This window comes from Anguilla anguilla, chromosome 4 (assembly GCF_013347855.1).
Source record: "Anguilla anguilla isolate fAngAng1 chromosome 4, fAngAng1.pri, whole genome shotgun sequence".
Classification (NCBI taxonomy): Eukaryota; Metazoa; Chordata; class Actinopteri; order Anguilliformes; family Anguillidae; genus Anguilla; species Anguilla anguilla.
The window spans coordinates 59,309,795-59,331,587 of NC_049204.1; the positions used below are offsets into that span (position 1 = coordinate 59,309,795).

The following is a 21,793-nucleotide window of genomic DNA, read 5'->3' on the forward strand; positions in this document are numbered from 1 at the left end:
ACGCAGAGAGGTAGCGGCAGCCTCTCTGCCTCAGCGCAGCAAACCCCGCAGCCAGCGGAGGTGATAAAAGCAGTGTCGGCACTTTGTGTTCCAACGCTGCTTCCTTCCTGTGCTATATATACTGGGGCGGCGGTGGTCGAGGCTGCTACTCAAAAACAGTCAAAGGTGAACCGGGACCCCTGCTTTCATTTAGAGGAGGTGCTCACACACCTCCTCTCACTGGACAAAGTTCAGACTGAACCAAACTGGCCACGTGGAAATTTAGCCCCCAACCAACATGAAAAGGTGTGTTTCTGCGGGTGGAAATTCACTGCCTTCAACTGATCAACATAATTTCCTAATTCCATAATTTGCAGATTCTGCTGTGTAGGAGTTGATAACTCTATAGATGTCTGTGGAATGTTTTTCCACTAGCGTGCACTGTGGGCTGGTGGCTTAAAAATACTCATTTGGATGTCCGTGCTTTGCATATAGAATAATTATATGAATATTACCAAATGAAGACAGGCATTGTTTTGTCAGGCAAATTCAAGTTTAATATAAATGTTTCCCTGCTAAAGACTTGCTAAAACACAGTGAGTTCAGACAGGGCAGCTAGCCTACTTGTATAGCATTAAGCGCACATTTCTGAGATGTTGCATCATTAGCAGGTCAAGGCCTCCCCCACCTTCCATATTCATCTACAGCAGCACAGAAACTGCAATATCATTACTGTGGCAACTAGTTAGCAGCTGGAAACTTTGTCTATCAGAAAATCAGAGATTCTCACAAAATGTAATTAAATGGTCATTTATATTAACACCTTAACAATCACATCCTTAGGGTAGATTTTTCAGTCTTTTTGAACTTTTTGACTTCCATTTTCACTCACAATGTGCAGAGGCTGGGCCCTACAGTGACAGATTCGTCCCGCTGCCTTGATCCTGTATCATCAGCGAAGACATTGACAACAGTAGCACGGCATACCTGGCCATGTGCCTGGCAGGGGGGAAGGGGGCTTAAGTCAGCTAGGGTTTCTCAGGTTCACACTTAGCACCTCCCCATGACACGCCAGACACCCACAGACAGCGCCAGTCGCCTTCAATGAAAGATACGCCTCTCTTCCATTCAGTACTGCACAGCGCAGTGCGGTTATGTAGGGTATAAAAATTCACTGGTTTGCAGGCGAGTGCAGAAGAGAAGTGCATGAACTTCAGTTCCATTGCATTACGTTTATTTGGCAGACGCTTTTATTCAAAGCAACATGCAGTGAGTGCATACTGAAGGTCATTGGAGCAAATACAGAACACAAGTACAATAAGGTACAATTGTCATCAAGTGTCATTTATCCATAGCCATGAACATCAAGTCTAGTTCACACAGTAAAGATAAGCTAATTCAGGAGAGTTATGGCAAGTCAAACTAGAAGTGAGGCGTGATTACAAGAGATTTGATAGTTACAACATCAACAAGATGATACAAGTGCAATATACTCTTACCGGCCACTTCATTAGATCTACCTGTTCAACTGCAAACTGCACCTATTAACGCAAATATCTAACCAGCTAATCACGTGGCAGGAACTCAATGCATTTAGGCATGTAGACATGGTCAAGACGATCTGCTGAAGTTCAAACCAAGCATCAGAATGGGGAAGTAAGGTGATTTAAGTGACTTTGAACGTGGCATGGGTGTTGGTGCCATACAGGCTGGTTTGAGTATTTCAGAAACTGCTGATCTACTGGGATTTTCACGCACAACCATCTCTAGGGTTTACAGAGAATGGTCCGAAAAAGAGAAAATATCCAATGAGCGGCAGTTTCTGGGCGAAAATGCCTTGTTGATGGCAGAGGTCAGAGGAGAATGGCCAGACTGGTTCGAGCTGATAGAAAGGCAACAGTAACTCAAATAACCACTTGTTACAACCGAGGTATGCAGAAGAGCATCTCTGAATGCACACCACATCAAACCTTGGCTAGCAGATGGGCTATAGCAGCAGAAGACCACACCCAGGTGCCACTCCTGTCACCTTATGAAGTGGCCGGTGAGTGTAAGTGTTAGATGAAGATAGAAGTGTAGCATTAAAGTGCTAGAAGATCAAGATACAAGAATACAAGTGATATGAGTGATCCTAGATTGGGAGTAACCCTGCAGAAGAGTAGTGTTAGAGTTAGTCAAGGAACAGTCTGAAGAGATGACCAGTGACCAGTGTTTATTGTGAAGATTTAGACAGAATAGCAGTACAAAGGCCAAAATGTTAAGAGAATATTTTTAATTTTAAGTGAATTTATGAAAAAGGGATAACATAGGGAAGATATCTACAGCAGGCAAAATCTGAAGCCCCAAATCAATACCTGTATCTGCAGCCTCTTTATGTTATTGCTTTATTTTCTCAGAGTGCAAAATCTAAAGTATGCTAACTTGAATCCATTAGATGTCAAAACATCTTAGCAGGACCGATGTTAAATTCAATTTGCACAAAAAAAAAGAGAAACTAATCAAGTGCCTTCCATTTCAGAAAAAAAGCCCCTTTGTATCACAGATGCAGTTTGAAAATTCATGTTCAGCCTAAAACTAAAATAGTTGGGGGCTGTAATAGTGGGTTGACACTGCAGTGCGGATTCCTCTTATGGTATGGAATGGTGCATGACACTAGGCATCCACATCAGCAGGGCACTCCGCTATCTTGATCATCCAAAAGATAAAGAGAGGCGAGACACAGTCAGTGGAAGTAAAGGCTGCCCTAGCCCCCAACTCCTTCACACGTGGCTACACAGCGGTTGGGTAAGCAGCAACTGCAAGACTGGAAATTATGAAATGACACCCTCCTAGTTTGAGAGGAGACGAATGAGGTGGTTTTCAGTAAGGACAAAAGTGAGGGGTCGGCTTCAGTTTAGACAGCCTAGTGTGACGAGAATGCAGTCAGGCAGTTGACAGGCCGCAGTTGACAGTTTACTTTTGAATAGACGAACCCCAGGCCACCAGATTGAGCAAATCGTACTCTATAATACTGTACCCTAGTGAAGTTTTCAGTGAATTTCCCTGCAAACTCTGCTTCAATTGTGATTCCTTTCCAATCGGGGTGCACATCTCAATCATGTCTGTTCTCAATTCTTGCCCCCCAGTGGTGAAATGAACTTCAAACAGATATACACTGAGTCACTTTCATCTTCTGGTGTAAATCTAAAATGCACCTTTTTAGACAGCATCCTGGCTCCCAAGTTTGCTTTGTCTACCATAAGCTACTGTACATGTTGCAAAGCAGAGCTAATAGCTTGATCTTAGTGAAACTGGTGCTCATGGACCATCAGAATGGAGGAAACCATTTCAAAACACCAGGTGATTTATTTCTATGAACTTTACATGGAGGGTGCTTTATCTCTGATGCAGCGAACCTTGGATATGACTCACTCATGATAATACATAAACATTGAGATCAACACTACCTACACCCTCAGGTGCACACAAATGTTCCAAATAAAATGAAGGGCTGAGTGAAGTCAGTTTGTTACAACTAATACCGCTTACTCCTACTATGACTCAGTGGACACTCTGAAGACTGTGGATTACTTGTTGTGCTCTGTACTTATTATGTAATTTCATGACCAGGTGTATGTTAACCAATATCACTGTTCAATGGATAATATAACATCAGGTCATGCCATTACCCCATGCTGCTACCAATGCAATTGGTCTCGAGAGATGACTGAGAAATTGTTCCAGTACTCATGATGACAAATATCATAACCTAATTTGAAACCACATTTGTGATTCAGTCAAAAAGGCATACCGAAAAGCATGCAATTACCAAAAACTGAATTGCCCCAAATTAACGGTAAAGTAGAATAAATGTATGAAATATCAGATAAACTTTCCATTTTAATTTCACGGCACAAATAATTTTTTTATCAGTTCATCTGTTCTTGAGTTTTACTGCATCCTTTATCTATAAATCTAAATTAGATAAGAGCTTGATGATTGCTGAGTTGACAATACGGTCACACAATCTGTTTTCTCATGAAAGCCTGATGCATTTATTACGGTTCTGGCACAACAGATATCTACAGAAGTTTTACACTCTTTGTGACATGAAAGTGCAACAGTAAAAAAAAAAAACATCATTTCCATTTAAGTTTATATATTTATTTTTATTTATTTCAAATGTGCCCATAAGTAACCTGGAAAACCGTACAAACAAATACATAAAGCTTTATTGTGGTTCTTCATAAAAGGAAAAAAACCTTTAATACGTCTGAGAGCGTGCAGCTCTCCCATTGCCATACAGAAAACCACAAGACGACTGCAGCGAGCAGGCTGCCCTTTATTGGCTGAAGGTGGGCGACTGAGAACCGGCATCACTAATGTCACATGTGGTGAGGGAGATGAGCGTGTTGCTCCATGCAGCAGTAAACCAGACTGCAATAGAACTGGGGTGTTGAAGTCTGGTTCGTACTCCACAAGCTCGTTTCTCATTCTACCCCTGCGTGTCTGTGGTCTTTCGCATCGCAAAGGTGTACCCTTGGTGCAGCCGAAGAGGCACGATCTCACGCATTTTGCTTATGTGTTGTCTGTGGGAAATGACAGGAAATGTGCATAGGCCTCTCAGCAAAGAGCAATAAGAGACAGATAATTCAGCAATTAGTGAATTCTCCGGTGGAAATTGAACAGGGCTGTGATGCAACGGACCATGAACCAAAGGAAATTTTGATTTCGCCAGGGTTATCTCACTCACCTGAGCTGCTGACAGGACTGAACTACATGGTATTAGAAAAAAAAAACCTGATGAACAACATTTTATAGCCAAAACATTATCACAGAGCCATCTTATATTGCTCAAAGCACCACAGTGTCAGTTAGTACTGCAAAATACCTTAGACAGTATAATTTTGAAGACTCTCTAAACCAAATGGGAGTGTAGCCTAGTAAAGATGCTGGAGGCTGAATTAAAATGAGGCAAGCAGATGCAGCCCAAATTACATACGAAATGCATACAGAAAAATACATATTTCAAACACACAAATTTCAAATAGGTCTCCTTCTTATGCCCTGACCACAGTGGATGTTATTCTTCCAGACTGTCTCTAGTATAGCCCACAGTTCTGTGGCATACCCTCAAGAGGCAATCAGACTCTACTGATACAGCTACAAAATATTTAAAAATCGTTTGATGAAAATTAAACCATGCAAATGTTTCCAGTCTCAGATAGGTAAACTAGTCTATTTTTTTTAACTTCTCATGTTTGACTTTGACTTACTGCAAGACTGAGAATTATGCAGCTTTTGACATTTCTTGCATTTAAACTGCACAATAGTGTCAGACTAAGTAGCAAGCTAACTAGGAAGCTAATTCCCATAACATGATGTGATAGCCTATATTTTTGTAGTCCTTTCCCTCCTGCCCCCTAGTGGCATTGGTGGGGATTAAGAAAAAAATCCACAATTTATTTAAAAAATGGGCTACAAACACACCGTACATTCAAACTCAGTGCCTGCAACAGACTCCAAGAATACCTCTTTCCCTTATTGGCGCTCAGGGCAGTAAATGGCAGTAAAACAAAAGGAGCCTCCAAACGGTTAACTGTCCTTGAAACATTACTGTGGTTTTCGGAGTGTATTCTAGCAGGAATTGGATGCTAGTTGACCAAAACAAAAAACACAATGTCTTTATAAATATACAGGTGTTACAGTCATGCTGTATATGTTTACAGAGTGCCATCTAAAAAGAAAATGAGGTGGCCTCCAGCATCCGACTTGGCTTGGGGAGGATGAGAGGGTGTGTCCAATAGAGTGTTAATGTAGTACAGTAATAATGTTTTTTTGTAGGCCAACCCCAATTAACTTCTAGACCGTACATATCTCTCAAGATTAAGGGTATTCCTCGTGCAACATGTTTCACTTCAATTCCCCCATTATGACTGTTTGATTTTTGCATTGTAGGCCTATTATTATTATTTGTTTTATTTTTTTATTTGATGTTAAGCAACTCATGGACCTACCTTGTAACTCACACATTCAGTCTCGTGTAGCAGGCTGCAGATTCTCCACTAAAGTAGACACTGTGTGTCCTTGTTCCAAAAAGCAACTAAAACATAATTTAAATATGAGTCTTTTAATCGTGTTGTGTACTCATGCATTTGTTTGGTTTCAATCAGTGTTTGCCCTTACTTATTTCAATGCAATTATTATTTTAGTGCTTGAACGAAAGGACTCTTGAGGTAAGCTCTTGATTTTAATAATGAAGAACTTGGTTTGACTTGTGAGTTAAATACTGATTGAATTCAAGACTGATTTGCAACATATTTTTAATAAAATATTCACCCAGGTCTGGTGCAAAAAACCACAGCCATTATGTTCTTACTCAGATCTGCTCTTCTACCCAGTAGGACAAAATGCAAAGTCAGCAGAAAAAAAAACCCTGTGTTATTATTCCACGTCTTATCAGGGGGGGAAAAAACGTTCTGCGGTTGCCGGCGTGGAAAGTTTTTTTTCTTTTATCATACTGTGGCCCATCTCCCTTAAATTAAAAAACGGTTTTGAGGTGTCATTTCTTGAGTACACCCCACTGCCATAACCGAATGTAGGCTGCGCGCCTCTCTGTATCGTGTGCATCTACAACGTTAAGTATGTTCCAAGTGGCCGAACCTTTGTGTTTTTACTTGCTGTTCCCGTTTCTCCCTCACCTGAAACAATCCTGAGCTGTAGTATGCTTGCCTCTGCGACCTCTAACCCATCAGATTCCTGTATTTCTGATACCCGAGGATCTCTGTGCTTTTAACATGCTTTTATCTTCTAGCCCACCTCCCCTTCCCTTAAGTGGCTTTTGTCGCTTGCCAGGCCACCATTGTAAATAAGCATTTGTTCTTAATGACTTGCCTGGTGAAATAAAGGTGAAATAAAAAATAAAATAAATAAATAAATTATTATTATTATTAATTACATTTATATAGCACTTTTCCAGATGCTCAAAGTGCTTTACAGTGAAGGGGAACTCACTTCACTCACCACCAATGTGTAGCACCCACCTGGGTGATGCACGGCAGCCATTTTGCGCCAGAACGCTCACCACACATTAGTGAAGGTGGAGAGGGAGAGAACATTTATTTAGCCAATTAAATCTGGGGATGACTTTTAGTGGCAAGTTTTTGTGAGAGCCAGATCTGGGATTTGGCCAGAACACCGGGGAACCCCCTACTCTTAGCGATAAGTGTCATGGGATCTTTAATGACCACAGAGAGTCAGGACCTCGGTTTAACGTCTCATCCGAAAGACGGCATCTCCTACAGCACAGTGTCCCTGTCACTGCACTGGGGCATTGGGGTTTATTTGTACCAGAGGGAAGATTGCCCCCTGCTGGCCCACCAACACCAGTTCCAGCAGCAACTCAGTATTCCCTGGTGGTCTCCCATCCAAGTACTAACCAAGCCCATACCTGCTTAGCTTCAGCCATTTGGCAGGAGCAGAGTGCATGGAGGTATGGCTGCTGGCTATAAAATAAATAAATAAGGAGGTAAGAGCAGTTGTCTGGCAGTCGGAGGGTTGCCGGTTTGATCCCCCGCCCTGGGCATGTTGAAGTGTCCCTGAGCAAGACACCTAACCCCTATTTGCTCCCAACGCGCTGATTGGTACCTTGCATGGCAGCCTTTCACCATTGGTGTGTGAGTGTGTGTGTGAATGGGTGAATGAGAGGCATCAATTGTTAAAGCGCTATATAAATGCAGTCCATTCACCATTTACCATTCACTATTGACCGCTATTTACGACAAAGAATGGAGCAGCAGGTACATATTCAAGTTTTTATTGGTAATTAGCGTCAGATACTTAATCAAATAGACAAGCGTGCAGAACATGTACCTCTTATTGCAGGTTGTGTCTGAGATTTGGCACCAACAAGCCTTTGAAGGCTATAACAAACATGTATCATGATATTTTCCTTGCATCTGTAGCACAGAGAACAATGGAAACAGTGTGTTAAAATGTACATTGAAAGTGATTTTGCAAATGTGACTGGTCTTGAAAACCAGGTAAAATACCACCCCCTGGAATAGAATGGGGCCAAGGGTGAGACTGTGCACTAATTAGGTGTTTACCATTAAAAGGTGTTTTAAAAGAGGGATTTTTCAAATGTAACTGAATGACCAGGCAACACTGCCCCCTATGGGTACTATGGGTCAATGAAGCAGTTGCATACTTGTGAGGTGATTTATAACAATTTCCCTTTCAATCTAACAAGGAAGGTGATACAGTTTAGACTAGTACAGAGATGGATATTAAATTGTGAGTTTTATTGGGCACGTGTAAAGTTAAATATGATAAGCCCAACCAATGAAAAATAGTTTTATTTCATATATGTGAGCTCCATAATGTTTGGGACAAAGACATATTCTTTCTTGATTTGGCTCTGTACTCCATAATTTTAGATTTGTAATCAAACAATTCACATTGTTAAAGTGCATGTTTCCAGCTTTTATTTAAGGTTATTTTTATACACTTTGGTTTCACGATGTAGAAATTACAACATTTTTATACATAGGCCCCCAATATCAGTGCATCACAATGTTTGGGACATATTAATGTTATTTAAATGAAAGTGGTCATTGTTCATTCAGTTATTGTCCTTTGTCTGCTTCATGTCTGTGACCCATAGACATTACCAGGTGCTGATTATCATCTCTGGTGATCCTCTGCCAGGGTTGTAGTGCAGTCATCTTCAACTACTGCTTGTTTTGGGGGCTAATTGCCTTAGGTTTTCTCTTCAACATCAGTCCTGGATCTAGACTGCTGTGATTGGGTGGGACAGACAAGGATTTTTGGGCAAAACTTTTTCTTCTAGGCACAGTGTATGTCATACAGTTTACAGGTCTGCATTGCTAAGTGATTGTTTTAAACTCGAGACCATTGACTCTGTCTTTTTCATTTAATTTTGTGCGAATGCCCAATTATGTGCTAATGGTCAAGAAGTTAACATCACACTCAGAGGTTGTATTAACGCAGGATTCAGCATTTTTTTGCACAGATTAGAAGAGTGAAAATTCAGGGCAAAAATACACTGCACTCTATAAATGCAGATATTGGTCTGACATTTTTTTCGTTTATTGATCATAATATTTACACAGCCGTTGGTAGTATTGCAAGAAAGAGAAAGTGCTTCATTTGGATGAAAAGAGGAAAACAACGCATCACGCTCTCCAGCCAGATTTTTATTTTAAAGATAATGCATTTGATTTGTTTTCTGTGCGTGTCATCATTGTACTGTGGCCAGTTAAAACTCTGGAACATCAAAAAAGTTACTGTGCGTGATAACAGTGGTGCAAGCTAGTATTGAGCCTATTTTTATAAAGTGTATTTATTGAGCAAGATTTTTTTTCCGGCCCTCTCAGACGGACGCAAACATGTGCACACACTGCTCCATTAGGTTTACAGTAGACAATCTGTTGGGTAGTATGACTTAGGTGATTGGGTAAGGAGCTGGCCTGTGGCACAAACGGTCTATGCCGTTGTTTAGGGCCACAACCACTAGGGGGGCCACACGGCCACGAGGGGGGGCCACACGATCCAATGTTCATCTAAGATAAATAACGTTATTTTCGTAATTACGTTATTCATCCTCTACGGAAGAGGATTAGGGTCACATGTGAAATTTTTTTTTTTTGAGTTCTGACTTTAAAGTCAGAATTCTGAAAATAAAGTCAGAATTCTGAGATTAAAGTCAGAATTCTGACTTTAAAGTCAGAACTCAGAATTCTGACTTTAAAGTCAGAACTCAAAAAAAAAATGCACGTGGCCCTAATCCTCTTCCGTAATCCCCTATCGCGGAACTAACAGTATACATTTTAAATGAAATGGCAACAGAACATTTCATAACAATGTAATGTAAGAATGATTTTACCAAGCGAACCCCCTCGCCCCCTCCACCCGCTCGAACAGATTTGCTTATGGCCACCAAAATCCTGGGCCGGGCCTGACCCTAATGGTCACAGGTTTAATTCCCAGGCTGTACAATGCCGTTATACCCTTGAGCAAGGTACTTAACACCATGTGTTTGAGCCATTTATGTCATGAGAAAAAACGAACCACGTTAGTGACACCTATGGCCGTTTAGTCATACAGCTGGAAATGGAACCAGGCCCAAGGGCTCATTAGGAAACACCCGTGTCAAGAACCTGATGAACCAAGACGCCAAGAAGGATATAGTTTTCAATCTTACCTACTAGATTCTTAAGTTGTATCATTTAATTAAGATTTACCTCTTTGATTTAGTTTGTAATTCAGAAAACTTCGAATTTATTTTCATCTTTTTATCTATGTAAATTTTAATTTATTTTCGAGGGTATTATTATTATTTATCTGTGGCAAGCCATTAACACAATATATAGCCTACATTCATTCAATGAACTGAATTCCAAGCCTGGATGAAGATCTGCACACATCTAAGAGCTGCGACAAAGTAGGTAAAAATGCGAAGTGATTAGAAAATTGAGTTGAGCTTGTCTATACGGCGATGAGCATTTCAGAAAAGCTGCTACAACCTGCATTGCTTCAGTATATATCCAGCTGTATAAATGGATTCAATGTAAATGCTACGTAAAATTTGTATTTATTTTAAAGAAAAGTTGTATAAGTTGCTGTGGAGCATCTGCTAAATGTAATGTAACGTAGACATCAGAACCATGAATGGAGCTCAGCTCGGATAGTGTTCGGGTGCATGCTGCTCGATACAGTCATCAAAACAAACAACACAACTAGCTTGACGGATAGCTAAAAGGTCTACACAACAAAGACAAAAATAAGCATAACTGGCCACAGCGGCTCACATAGCTTAGTAGGCTAAACTATGTATATGCATGCGTATGTTACTAATTTACAGATTTCCAAATCATCACTGGGTTAGGAGTTTACCTACCGGCTAGCTAGTTAGCAAGTATTGCTACAGCCATAACCCGCGTAAAGTTTAACCATTCTAGCTAGCTAAAAATCGCCTTGCAATAAAATTCACCAGTTAAAGCTTTGACCCTTTCGCAATTCTCCATAGGGTTTCCTATGCAGGCACATTTCATTACACATTTGATTATTTTCATGCAAGAAAATATGACAGTGTTCAAGCTTGCTTTCAATATATAACAGTGTCTTTGTTAAATAGCTGTCAGTTGGTGATTCTCAGCCCCTATAAAATCAATGTAATTTGGCTAACAAAGCTAAAGGTAAAGAGAGAGTGAGCTGCGCATACACGCACTGGGAGAGCTCGAACCCCCCCCCCCCCCCCCCCCCAAAGGAAAAAAAAAAATTATCACATAATTTGTGGTGGGTAGCCCAGCAGACCTGGGTCTAAAAATTTTGACATGATCAGACTTTTGTACAAAGAAAGCGTATCAACCATGATTGAAATTAGTTTTCTTATTGAATTATATATAAAACAGAAGGCACTTGTGGATTTCAGGCACATTCAATATATTTTTTCCATTGTGCTGGTAATTATCCAAGCATATTGAATGAGTGTGGATAATTATTCACACATATATTTATATGGATCAGTGTGTAGTATAGCTGTAGTAAAAGTGGTTCACTTGCTGATTAATCTGTCAAAAGCCACAGTTATAGATATCACCACTAGATGGAAACCAAGCTCAAAAAGCAAGCCTCTTCAGACATGAGCTGTGTTCAGTCTATAAACTGTCATTCCTGGTTTGGGGATTTTTCTCTTAAATTGGCAATTCAGTGTCATTTCGAACTGAAATTTTATGACTGTAAATCTAACCTCATAGACTTCTGTTCTCACTTGACCTGAAGTGTAATTAAGTCTAATGCCATATAGCATGTGTCATAGACACAAGAATTTGTATGTACACATATCCACTTAAAACTTATCACAGGCTAAAGAATGTATATATTCAACCATATACAGGACCTTTAGGGTAGGTACATACTTATGAATCACGCAAGCAAACCTCTATTTTCTTAAGTCTGCATAAGAAAACGGGTGGGTAAAACTACATTGCATAGAAGAGTATTCACACATTTCTTGTTGAATTTCATATATATTTATACATTCATAACTTATTTCCAATGTGGACATGTTGTATACAGCTTGTACAGAATGTGATGGGCATTATCAAACAGATCAAAATCTTTGAGTACTGCATTGTGAACACACACACACACACACACACACACACACGCTTGAGATAGTTAAATGAACAAATGAACAGCCTAGAGACACACCAAACTAGAGCAGGTGCAGGAACCAGCCATGACAGATATACAGTCGCTAGCCCTAGTACCGTCAGCCACACTGACGCTGCCTGTGATATTAGTAGGTAGCTCCCCCTCCCACCTCCATTGCTCAGTGCATCCACTGTAAACCCCCAGAGGGAAAGTTACTTAGCTCCAGACAATCTGACATACTCTCGCTACTGCAAAGTAAGTGTTAAGGTGTCACCGCACAGATGGGAACTGGCCGCGGACGCAACTGCAGCGGGGACTTCCCCTCCTGTTTATCGTGTAGCTGCATCTCCACAGCGAGTGGAAGGAAAGGTGCCGTGTAGCGTTCAAAGTCCAGTCATTGTGGGAGAGCGATCTGGGCTCCTAACGCCCCCCTCCCCCCCATCTGGGCCCGGGATGAAAGGGGAGGTTGGAGGGCTCGGGGATTCCCCAGGCTGCAGACATGGTGGGGCTGCACGGCGCTGACCAACATACTGTCTGTCGTTTCCACGAACCTCTGCCCTCAACTGCAGAGAACAAGAAAAAAAAACTGTATTTTCCACAGAAACCCTTATTTACTTGTTGCTGAGACTCTCAACTGTTTACTTCACAAGTCAAAGTATGACTCAGCAACCAAAAATGCCCCAAATAAGCACAACACTTTAGATTGCAATCTGTGGGTATTGAGACGTCAATGTAGCTCCTGTCATAGTCTTCACATTAAAAGTAGAACTCTGGGAAAACTCATTGGTACCAATGGCTGGCTGATCCGGCAATTAAGTACTAGCAGCAGGGATCCTCAAATTAATGTAATTTGCTGCCATTTTGGATTGGATTGGCAGCAAATTACATTTGGGCACTTGGTGGCGATGTAACCACCATTTCAATTTGAAATACTTAAACATTATGAGACCTGCGATGACTGTCATAGACTTGAACCCTAACTCATGAATCCTGGAAAACAAGTTTACCTGAGGGCTCATAATTGTAGTTTTGTCTTTCCATTAGTTATTGTTTCCATACTATTTTTGAATATCACTTCCAATTCAGTTTAGTCTTAGTTTAGTTACCTAGTAAATTGAACAGTCTATTAGAACAATGTTCCTGGGCCACTTGACAAATTCACAAGCCTTATCTGTCAAAAACTTTTAGGTAATTTCAATGTTTCTTTGGTGAACAGGGCCATCAACCACACATACAAACCCACACAGTAGAATGTCCTGATGAAGTTTTGGTTTATGGTTAGATGCAACTATGAATTTGCAGTGATATGTAAAGGTTTGGGCATCCCTGGTCAAAATGCATGTTCTGTTGTATCTCTAAGTGAGAAGTTAACATAACCTCTACAGGGTACAGAGTTAAAGATTATATATTTGTGCAGTTAATCTATTTCTGCTTATTTATACACATATTTCTATTATGTATGTTGGTTTTTTGAGTTGCCAGTTTCAATACATTTTTTTCTTAATATATAATAAAATAGTTCACTGTACCACAGAAAAACTGGCCAGCCATATATTTCTCTAGACTGAAAATAAGAAGCATAATAGGTATTTCCAAACAATAAGTGTCTGTCAAGTCAAATAAATTAAATGTTTTTTTTAATCCCAGAGAACCCTGTTCCTAGTGTATATGCCTTCATCTTACACATTTATTATTTATAATAAATGATGCAACGAAACCAAAATTTCCTGCATTTTCAATGGTAGTGGCCATTTTCAATGTCTTCATTGAGGCAGAACACTGGGGGGTTATGGCTTATCTTTCACATCAAGTGTGTCCCACTGAATCATTGCACACCCTTAGAGTTGGAAAAGATCAGTTAAGAATGCTTCTTAATTAGTTTTTGTCCTAATATTGTAGCTTGTTTTTCTCCCCTGTTTGGCTTGGCATAAGTTGGTAAATGGACTGCATTTATATAGCGCTTTTAGCGCTTAGGTGTCTTGCTCAAGGACACTTCGACACGCCCAGGGCGGGGTTTGAACTGGCAACCCTCCGACTGCCAGACAATCGGTCTTACCTCCTGAGCTATGTCAGGTCAGTTTGATCAGGTCAGTTAGGTCAGAACAGTGTTCACTGTGTGAACTGAACTGTGTTCTTGGCTATAAATAGCTGTACGAAATGAGTATCGTACCTTACTGAACCTGTGTTTTGTAGTTGTCCAATGACCGTGATATGCACTTTTGTACGTTACTTTGGATTAAAGCGCCTGCTAAATAAATGTAATGTAATGTACTTCTTTCAGCCATAAAAGTCCTGCACTCTCTCTTCATCTGTACTATCTTGATCTGGTCAAGTGTTACTCAGAAGTGAGGCCTTGTTTTGCAACTTGTGTTTTTCACTTGTGGTTTTCACATAGCATTACACAAGTGAATGAAAATAAATTTGTATAGTATAGATGATAGAATATTTCAGCGTGTTCTGCTTATGTTTTCTGGAAGCTGTATATTATGTCTTTATCATTACTTTGTTTTAGTCTAATAAACTGCCTGTTTCTGTTTCTGCTGTTTCTGGTTTACTGACTTTAGTACTTTTGATTTTTGATTGAGTGATTTATGATTAATTTTCCTTGCTTGTATTTTTTTCCTCTGAAGTAAATAAAACCAAAAAATTTTCCATATTTATGGGACAGGCAAGAATCTCTTTTCTTTTTGACATAATGAATTGACCTTAACTAAAGGGACATTTTAAAATGCAGGGAGATAAATGTAGACATTAATGGGTTTTTCCAGTTAGGCCTACATTTAGAAATAAGGTCGATAAAAACAGGGTTGGAGGAATTTTGCTTGGCATTAGAATCAATTTTTGTTGTTTCCCCCCAGTTTTTACCCCCTCCCATTGGTGGAGTTTTTTTTTAACCTCAAAGGCTCACTTTTTTGGGGGTTCAGGCCTGGTTTTTGCGCAGTTTTTTTTTCTTTTTGGTTCGGTTTCTGTAAAGTGGCTTTGTGACAGCATCTCTGTAAAAAGAGCTATACAATTAAAATATCATTTATTTGAATTGAACTTTAATTTTGTTGGAGCACGCAAACATAAATTACAGGTGAGCTCACTAGGCCTCTGGAAACATTTCCCTGCCCAGGGGTGACTCTATATCTTTCCTAGATTTCTGCTGGAGCTGTGGCATAAAGCTGTGGCATGGGTGTGCATGTTCATTCTGTTCTAGTCTGGCTGTTCTAGGCTGCTCCTAGTTCTCGCTCGTTCTCGCTCGTCCCAACCACGGAGCTTCTCCACCCTAGCTCCCCAGTGCTGGAACGAACTCCCTGTTCCTCTACAAACCACTGAAGATGCATCTCCTCAGACTGTACCTGGACTAACTGTCGCTACTCTGCAGGGCACTCCCAATCTAGGGTCGCTCTTATCATTTGAATCAGTCTAATTTTGTTCCTGTAGTACTTCCATGTTGTACTTGTATCGTTATCTTGATGTTGTAGCTCGTTGTCATGCTTCCTAGTTTGACTGATAGCTTTATGATCTAGCCTACGCTTACTGTGCGAACTGGACTTAATGTGTTCATGGATATGAATAATGATGCATAATGAGTATTGTGCCTTACCGGACCTGTGTTTTGTAGTTGTTCCAATCACCTCTGGTATGCACTTATTGTGCATCACTTTGGATAAAAGCGTCTGCCAAATAAATGTGATGTAAATAAATGTAATTTCGGGCTCTGGTAAAAGTTCAGGCCCTGGTACTCTCATGCCAGGATTAATCCCTCCTCACTGGTCTCCCTGTCTGTGCTTCCAAACTTGAGACAAGTCTAATATTATAAGCATTTTACACGCAGCGGTTTTGTAAACCAACATGAAGCTTTATTTGCCACATCCTGGCAATATGGCGTGGGCACTAACTGCTGAACAGAACCTTTAAGGCCCTAGGCGGCGAGGAAACTCATGTTTGCGCAACCAGCTTCATATACTTGTGAAACTGTGGTGAGCCTCTGGAATCTACACCAGTAAACTTGCATCCCCCAGGTATACAGTGAACCGCTGCAGACCCTGGTGCTCTCATGCCAGGATGAATCCCTCCTCACTGGTCTCCCTGCCTGTGCCTCCAAACCTCTGTGGCTAGACCAAAAATACAGATGCACAGGTCCTTTACAACTGCCCCATGCCTTCTTATATTACACTCCTCATCGCCTCATTTCATTGACTACCTGTTATGGCTTGCATCAGGTTCGCCCTGCAGTACCTTGTGGCAATAAGCCCACACTGTACATGCCAGGAAAATTGCACTGTTCTGCAATCTCAGGGCAGATAGCATTCCCTTCCATGTGAGGAGACTGTTTCTGGGCATCATGCCCCAGACAAACCTGTACTGGGCCCTCATTGGTTAAATTAATTTTCCATAGCAGTTAGAACAGCTGAATCTCTCACCCGTCTCAGGTTGCATCTTGGCCCTTCTCCACTTGCCACCTCCTAGCATTTGCTTTTTGATTGTCAAGTGTTTTTTTTAATTATACAGGCAGTGTCACTTGTGATTATAGATTGACTGTTCTTATTTGGTTCTAGGTTGGCTTACTTAAGCTACATTAGTACTTCACTGATGTTATACGTATAATGTCTGGGAGTTTTCTGAGCTTGGTCTGCCACTCTCGCTTTCAACTCAGATGGCTCTCTCACTTTGTGTCACTGTGAAAGAGTAAGCTAAATGACATTCATTTATGGATACAATGTATGTAAAGTTGAAAATGAATACTGTATCTTAAAAATACTAATTTAACAGCTCTAGTTCCTCCACCTCGCAAAAGGTACAGTTGAAGTCGGAAGTTTACATACACTTAGGTTGAAGTCATTAAAACTCATTTTTAACCACTCCACAGATTTCATGTTAGCAAACTATAGTGTTGGCAAGTCAGTAAGGACATCTACTTGGTGCATGACAAGTGATTTTTCCAAAAATTGTTTACAGACAGATTATTTCACTTTTAATTCATAATATATCATAATTCCAGTGGGTCAGAAGTTTACATACACTAAGTTGACTGTGCCTATAGACAGCTTGGAAAATTCCAGAAAATGATGTCATGGCTTTAGAAACTTCTAATTGACATTATTTGAGTCAATTGGAGGGGTATCTGTGCATGTATTTTAAGGCCTACCTTCAAACTCAGTGCCTGTTTGCTTGGCATCATTGGAAAATCAAAAGAAATCAGCCAAGACCTCAGAAAGAACATTGTTGACCGCCACAAGTCTGGTTCATCCTTCGGAGCAATTTCCAAACGCCTGAAGGTACCACGTTCGTCTGTACAAACAATAGTACGCGAGTATACACACCATGGGACCACGCAGCCGTCATACCGCTCAGGAAGGAGACGCGTTCTGTCTCCTAGAGATGAATGTGCTTTGGTGCGAAAAGTGCAAATCAATCCCAGAACAATAGCAAACGACCTTGTGAAGATGCTGGAGGGAACAGGTACAAAAGTATCTATATCCACAGTAAAACGAGTCCTATATCGACATAACCTGAAAGGCTGCTCAGCAAGCAAGAAGCCACTTCTCCAAAACCGCCATAAAAAAGCCAGACTAAAGTTTGCAACTGCACATGGGGACAAAGATCTTACTTTTTGGAGAAATGTCCTCTGGTCTGATGAAACAAAAATTGAACTGTTTGGTCATAATGACCATCGTTATGTTTGGAGGAAAAAGGGTGAGGCTTGCAAGCCGAAGAACACCATCCCAACCGTGAAGCACGGGGGTGGCAGCATCATGTTGTGGGGGTGCTTTGCTGCAGGAGGGACTGGTGCACTTCATAAAATAGATGGCATCATGAGGAAGGAAAATTATATGGATATATTGAAGCAACATCTCAAGACATCAGCCAGGAAGTTAAAGCTTGGTGCAAATGGGTCTTCCAAATGGACAATGACCCAAAGCATACTTCCAAAGTTGTGGCAAAATGGCTTAAGGACAACAAAGTCAAGGTATTGGAGTGGCCATCAGAGTCCTGACCTCAATCCAATCGAAGATTTGTGGGCGGAACTGAAAAAGCGTGTGCGAGCAAGGAGGCCTACAAACCTGACTCAGTTACGCCAGTTCTATCAGGAGGAATGGGCCACAATTCCAGAAACTTATTGTGAGAAGCTTGTGGAAGGCTAGCCGATACGTTTGACCCAAGTTAAACAATTTAAAGGCAATGCTACCAAATACTAACAGAGTGTATGTAAACTTCTGACCCACTGGGAATGTGATGAAAGAAATAAAAGCTGAAATAAATCATTCTCTCTACTATTCTGACATTTCACATTCTTAAAATAAAGTTGTGATCCTAACTGACCTAAGACAGGGAATGTTTACTAGGATTAAATGTCAGGAATTGTGAAAAACATGGATTTGACTTCAACTGTAGCTCACAAAGCAGAACCATGCATACAAACAACCAATGGCTTGACCACAATAACCACACATAGTTGAGAGAAACAGGAAATCCACAGTGAAGAACACCAGGTGTTACTGGGTGAAATCAGGGCTCAAAGGTGGAGAAGGGAACTTCCTGTGCCCCAGAATTTACTTAGTTTAAACATATTCACTTTACCATCATACCCTTGTTCCAGATTCAACCACAAAAGAAACTAACACTAAAGAATATACATTTAGTATAGAACTACATTTATTAAATTCCATAATTCAGCAGCAAAGTACACATCTCAGAATGAGTGATAGAGTCAAATGGGTGATTTCTTTGTGGGCTGTAACTTGTTCACACAACACAATTCAAGGTGAAAATTAGTTTTAGTTGTGCCACTTGATAAGCAGGAAACCTGAAGACCCTGGCTGAAGCCAAAAGCATATCTATGATTGTTAAATATTTAATACATTGGGGAAAACATTTTCCCATAACATCAAACAGCATCAAATATAGCATTAACAAGTTTATAGAAACAAACTTGTGAGACTAAGTCTAATATTATAAGCAGTTTACATGCAGTGGTTTTGTGAACCAACAAGCAGCTTTATTTGGGTGCCCGATGGCAAAGAATGAAAACTGGCAATATGGCACGGGCACTCCTGAATATGTTTTCCATTGAGTTCAACAGGAAAATGAATCAGGAGAAACAATGCTTGTAGTCTCTACTGCATATCTGGCAGCAGCACGGTGGTTTGAGGCTCATTTGATACCTTGGACCCTTGATGACTTAAAGCCATTCAGCCAACAAATGTGTTCCATACTGTATCAACATAATTTACAGCTGAATCTAGTCCCACCCCCCAATTCCCATAGAGATCCATTCAAATGCAAAGAGTTTTTGTGTCACTTTTAGGACAACCTGAAAATAAGATATCCAGACTCTGATGATGTTGACAGGTCACAGGCATCAGGAAGTCATGGCATGCAAATGATATGCCACAAAATACAAGACATGACCTTTATTTGACATTATGTTAATTTGTCTACAGTAAAAGTGAATTTCGCTGTTTCTAGCTTTTCCCCAAACAGTTCACTGCAGCAAAAGTAAACAAGCTAATGGTGGCACAGGAGGTCTCAGGAGTGCATTTGTTTAATTCTTGCTAATTTTCTGACCAATGATTTGTTGTTAAGACCATTAAAAGCTTTATTTATTTATTTATTTATTTATTTATTTATTTATTTATTTATTTATTTATTTATTTATTTATTTATTTATTTATTTATTTATTTATTTATTTATTTATTTATTTATTTATTTATTTATTTATTTATTATTTTAAACAAAAATTTATTTGTTCTCTGTAGGTCTTCCAAGCTCCCAGATCCCCGATCAGACTGCTGCACTTGACCACAGGTATCCGTCACCGTTGCCACGTATAACATAAAAAATTCCATGTGTACTAATAGCATTAAGAACCTGGCCACAAAGAGCACGCATTTTCTCCCACAGAGGCAGCTTGTCTGCACCTTTAGTGTTCTTAGTTTGTCTCAAAGGTGTTCTTTTTAGAATTGCTCTCTTGGCCACCCCCATATCACCTTTATAGTACTGACCCACAGGCACGCAGTCATTCAATACTTACTCCCCCATTTTCGGACACTGCAGCCCACATAATTTCAACTTTAACATACCTGTTAAAACATGGCTACAAATGCATAACTGTTATTGATCCAAGCAATGGTATAAAAATGATTCTAGCTACAGCAAGTAATATTCTGCAAAGGTTCAGCAGTTCTTATTATCCTCAATCAGGTTTCCCTTCCTTAATGAAAATAATGGTCGCAGGCCCTGCGATGCAGGGGTAGTGGTAGGGGTATGGTAACCCTAAATGGCCACAGTACTGCAGGGATATCCACCGGCAACTGTAAACCTGACGTGTTGCACAAACTGTATAATAGGATAAACTAAACAACCCAAGGACTTACGCTTTCGAACATAATTTCACAACCGTAAAGGTACTTTTAACTGGCCATAAACAACACCACGGTTGAGTGCACCCTCCTGAAATGACATGTCTGTGAACATGACTGGGCATTCAAAAATTCCTGAGATAGAGTGTGCTTTGTGACTCCTGCTAAGGGTGCTGTTGGATATCAATCTCATCCCGTTGTGAAACACCGAGATTATTGTGAACACTCACATTCCATAAAACCTATTGAAAGGCTACGTGAGAGCTAGCCAAGGTGTTCAGACATTTTCTGACACAAATACAGAAAATGGACAAATGCCCCTTGTAAAGGTTTGCGGCCTCTCACAGTTAATTCAGGACTGTTGGTGAGTAGCATGAGAATATGAGAATGTCACTTTCTTTCACAGCAATCATATTTACCATCAGGTAGATTAAACGCAGATTGCTACACAGTTTCAGAAGGCTGGTGCCAAGTATAGTAGTTTGATTTTGATGATGCCCCCTTGCTAATAGGCTAAGCTTCCCCACAGCCTCTCCCTGCTCTCACCCATCTTCATGCCCCTGCTTTTTTTGAGTAGGCCATGCATTGTGTACTAAACCCCTGGCACATTTAATGCTGGACTGAATTTTCACCAGGCTGATACAGTGAACCACTGCTGGGAATCGACTAAGCTGCCCAATTCCTTGCTGCGAATGGGGTTTTCCCACCACACAGAGTACTCTTCACATACTGGATGAGGCAGCTATCATTTCATGTCGAAAGGAATCAGCAAACTCTTTTCACTTTTTATTCAACAACATTTGGGGGGACAACAGACCGTCCTACGTTAACCGGAAAGTTGGAAGTCTGTATGTTTATAGAAGAAATCATTTACAATAAATCAAAGATTGCCGTTAAAGGCTTTGATCTCCTCTCTGTTTTTATGCTCAGAAGATTCAAAAGTACAATGATGACAAAGCATTTAAAGCATTGAAGCTAAAATACAGTAGATTGTTGATTCATTTCATACCCCAAGCATATCCATAGATGAAACATAATGTAACAGGCCCTAATAAAAATACAATAGCACAGTGGGAGGGCAGGGTATTTTCTGACCTTCAAAAAAGAACCCAGAGAAAACTGTTGCTGTTGCTCTTCAATCAGATCTGACTCAGTTTCCAGGATTAGATAAGTACTCAAACACCAAATATTACACCAAGAAAGTGTGTTCACACTAGATTAAGTTCCAGAAAGGTTTCATCATCATACTGAAGTACCAAAAACATCTCCCCTGTTGTCCTCTGGGACTCGGTTGATAATAAGTGAA

At 40.4% G+C, this 21,793-nt stretch overlaps 1 long non-coding RNA gene across 1 annotated transcript; it reads left to right on the top strand.

Moving 5' to 3' along the window:
- Positions 1–9,956: 9,956 nt before the first annotated feature.
- LOC118226235 lies at positions 9,957–21,265 on the top strand. The gene is made up of 3 exons (XR_004764998.1): positions 9,957–10,423; positions 19,885–19,933; positions 21,123–21,265. It is a non-coding gene; the product is annotated as an uncharacterized LOC118226235 (long non-coding RNA).
- The last annotated feature ends 528 nt before the right edge of the window (positions 21,266–21,793 follow it).